At 43.1% G+C, this 4,204-nt stretch overlaps 1 pseudogene; it reads right to left on the bottom strand.

The window, feature by feature from the left end:
- LOC105309216 overlaps nt 1–855 on the bottom strand; it is a 14,952-nt pseudogene extending 14,097 nt beyond the window's left edge.
- Nucleotides 856–4,204: the final 3,349 nt, after the last annotated feature.

The following is a 4,204-nucleotide window of genomic DNA, read 5'->3' as shown; positions in this document are numbered from 1 at the left end:
AGTCCATGCTGTGGAAAAGGATCCACCTGCTGGGATGTTCCTGGGCTCTGATGAAGGTGAAACTTGGGACAGGTGCATCTTCCTTATTTCAGGGGACAAAAAATAGCTCCACAGGCCCTGGTTTTGTTACATGAAAAACCAGTCAACATTTCTGTGTAATCACAGATTATTTGTTTGTTTTGTTTCTCCTGAAAAATAAAAAATGTAGAATAAAAAATGGATAAGAGAACATTATGACCAGGAAGTGTTCCAAGTACAGTCTACAAAGGCCCGAGTTTTTAAAAGAAGATGTTGAATTGTTCGGAACAAAGGCCTGAGCGGCCTGAGGTTTTTGTCCCACTTCCCCATCTGCGCCTGTCACTGTGCGAGCACCACTGTACCCGACCAAACAGTAATAGTCGGCCTCGTCCTCAGGCTGCAGCCCGGAGATGAGCAGAAGCCCTGCGTTGGCCGAGGTGTCTTTGGATCCAGAGAAGCGGCTGGGGACCCCGGAGCCCTGGTGTTTACTGGAGTCTGAGTAGTAGTACAGGAGATACCGGGGTGGGCTCCCTGGCTTCTGCTGATACCAGAATATGGTATAGCTGCCAACACTTAAGCCACTGCTCAGGGTGCAGGTGAGTCTGGCTGTTGCTCCCGGAGAAGCAGAGAGGGAGGGCGGCTGAGTCAGCACAGGCTGGGAGAGGGAACCTGCAAACACAGACAAACTTTTGTGATGAGAGTGAAGCTCAGGGGTGTAGGAAGAGACGAACTGACACAGAGTGGGAACTGAGATCTCGTCCCCGAGGCCATTCCCCACCTGTGTACTGAGAGAGGAGCACAAGGAGGACGGGGGTCCAGGCCATGGTGCACGCAGCCCCTGAGCCCACAGTGGGGCTGGGCTGCCCCAGGCCTCCTTTTCTTCTCCACCCTCCGCCAGAGGAGGGGCTGTGCATGCAAATGTGTGTTGATCTAGTGACCGCCCAGCCCCTCCCTGAGCCCTGGTGCTGGAGCTCAGCTCAGAGCCAGACTAAGGGGGATGGAGGTTGGTTTTTCTCTCTGAGAGAGCCCTGGGAGGAAACACCTGCTGAGGCCACACAAAGGTCCCTGCTCAGGGGACTCTGCCAATCCATAGAGGACACAGCTGCTGAGTCCCATGGGTGAGCACAGGGCCCAGTCCCCAGACCGGAATAGTCCTCACTCAGCAGTTGTGTAGGTAGGATACGGCAGCCCCACAGCTCCCCCTGCTGGTCATACATGTAAAAAGTGAAAAAGAAAATATAAATTGAGATCAACTCTTGCAAAAATTGATAAAATACATGCTTTCCTAAGAAGATATTAAATTAGCTCCAGCAGAACTAAAATAATTAAAAAGAACAGTTTTAGTAGAAGAACTAGAAATGTTATAGAACTATTTTTCCACTTAGCATACGAAATAAGATGATTCCAATTTATTTGTTTCATATTTTTTCATAATATGTAAAAGTAAGGAGAATTTCATAGTTCTTAATTATAATTTTGATAAAGATACCTTACAAATAAATTACTCATAAAGGAAAATTACAGAGTAAATAGATTAAATATTTATACTAATGATTCTAAATGAAATCTTCACAAATAGAGCCCAATAGCAGATACATAATTTCACACACTGTTAGGAAGAGATTTATTTCAAAGATACAAGTTGTAGTTCAAATAAAGTAAAATTTTTATATATCACAGCATATTAACACAGCAATAGATGTCATCATATTATCTCAATAGATCCGGAAATAACCTTTGAGCAGATTTAACACCAAATTCTAACACATAGCAGCAATTTTTAACACACAAAAAATACAAACACACATATTTATAATGTAGGAATAAACCCTGGCTGTCTCACACGTGCGTAACTCAGAACTTAAGCCAGCTCCTTAGCCATGGGAAGGGGTAGGGCGCGTTTCCACAAAGAGCAGGAACAGGCAAAGGTGATATTTATCTTCATCATTAACCACACAATTCTGCATTAGACAATGCAATTAAAAGTAAGAAATCAAGATTAGGTCTTAGCTTTGGAGAAAACAGCAAAGTGAAAACATCAACATCCGAATGTGTGACGCGGCTTCAGAAACTCCGGTGCTGGTGCAGAAGTGACAGTGGACCCCTCACTGGGACCAGTACCGGTAATAATTAGTGACAGGAGTGACGGGAGGAACAGGAGGAGCAGAGGGGAGGTGTTGGCGCACTGCCCAGGGCTGAAGACCACCTCTGAACTCTGCGGCATCACCCCAGGTGGGAAGTCACACTCTGCCTCTTTCTTAGGTCACATCACATTTTTGGGGCTTCTGTCTCAGACCCAGAATAACTCCTCTCGAGTCTGTGTACCTGCTGGCTCGAGCATGAGGCACGGCAGGCAGAGGCGACATGCCGTGGAGGGCTTGGCCTGGCTACTTGGTGTGGATGTGCTCTCTGGGCATTCCAGGAGCCTCAGGTACCAAACACGTGGGCAGGGATTAGACCCAGGTCCAGATTGTTTATGGTGGTGGCAGCAGCAGCTGCAGCCTCAGGTATGAGGAAGGGACACTGCATGGGGGAGTGTGGTGACCTGCAGTGGGAAACCATGAGAGATGAGCCCTCTCTGATTTCAGATGTGGGTAATGGGACTCATCTTTCCTTTTTTTTTTTTTCTTGGTAGCCAGGCTGGAAGTTTAGCAATTTTATTGTTCTTTCAAAGCTTTTGATTTTTATTGATTTTTATGTTTGATTCATTCTATTGAGTGCCATGTATTTTTGCAATAGTTTTTATTGTTTAGCTTTATTCTATTTGCTGTTCAGTATACTATACAATTTCTCTAGTTTACTATGGTGGAAGCTTATAGTATTAATTTTTTATCTTTTTTTTACTTTCTATTGTATTACATTCATTGCTAGAAATTTCTCTCTAAGCACAACTTGCACCAAATCTCACATATCTTGACAAGTTGTATTTTCCCTTCGTTTAATTCAAAATGTTTTAAATTTTTCTTTGACCCCTGTGTTATGGAGAAGTGTATTGTTTAATCTCGAAATATTGGGCATTTCCCGCTCTTTGCGTTGTTGATTTCTAGTCCAATGGTGTTCTGAGGACATTCTAGCCTTTTAAATGTGTTGAGGTGGGTTTTATGGCCCAGAATGTGGTCTGTCTTGATGAATGTTCCATGTGGGTTTGAGAAGAACGTGTCCTCTGCTGCTGTTCTTTGAAGTCTTCTGTAAATGTTCATTGGATCCATCTGACCTGTGGTGTTTGTATTCAGACTCTCTCCTGCTCCAGGACTTGTTGCTTGTTAGTGACTTTTCTGAATAAATCCTCTAAACGCTATCTTTTTTGTCATGTCTGGATACTGCAGTCCCTTCTCAGCTACCTACGTGGTCAGCTTTGGGCGGATGGAGATTCTATGAAATTCCAGGATCGATAGGTCTCTCAGTCTCTGCAGAGGGTCTCTGAGGACACGGGGACGGTGCTGTCCACACTCAGCCGGGCTGGTGAGCACTCTGTGAGAGTATTCACAGTCTGCTCGTGCAGAGGCTCAAATACAGAGAAGGGTTAGCGCATCAGCATGTGTAGTTTTAAACTGTATTCTCTGTGTGTGTGTGTGTGTGTGTGTGTGTGTGTGTTGGTATCTTTAAACTGGAGAAAGGGTCACTTTTGTCTACTCTCCTGGATTGTTTACATCAATACTCCTGAGATTGTTTACATCAATATTTACGTCGTGGATTGTTTACATCAATGCTTCCTTTCATAGGATTAATCATTGCTCATTTTGGTATTAAGATCATATGCTCTCATGGAATTAATTAAAATGTAGCTGCTTATATCTGTGTGAGTGAAAGACACAGAGAGACAGAGAAACACAGAGATTATTTCTCAAATACTGATTCAATTTATAGAATCGTTAGTGAAGTATTTATGGCTTTTAATATTTAATAAATCTGGGAAGAATTTTTTTTCTAATTTGTCAATTTCTATGCATTTTCAAATGCATTGGCATAAATGTGTTCAGTGTATGGTCTTGTCTTGTGTTTATATCTGCCGCCTTGGAGTTATGTCTTCCTCTAATTTCCAGTAAAAGCTCATGTGATTTCTGTTTTCTCTTGATGAATCTCACTAAAGATTTGTTCATTACCTTTCCTGTCAAGAACCAGTTTGGCCTTTGTTACTTCTCCCTATTATTTTCCTATTTTCTATTTCATTAATTTCTCACTCGTA

This window comes from Pteropus vampyrus, unplaced genomic scaffold (genome assembly GCF_000151845.1).
Source record: "Pteropus vampyrus isolate Shadow unplaced genomic scaffold, Pvam_2.0 Scaffold691, whole genome shotgun sequence".
NCBI classification, from domain to species: Eukaryota; Metazoa; Chordata; class Mammalia; order Chiroptera; family Pteropodidae; genus Pteropus; species Pteropus vampyrus.
The sequence above is the reverse complement of the archived record's forward strand: the minus strand, read 5'-3'. Positions and strand labels throughout refer to the sequence as shown.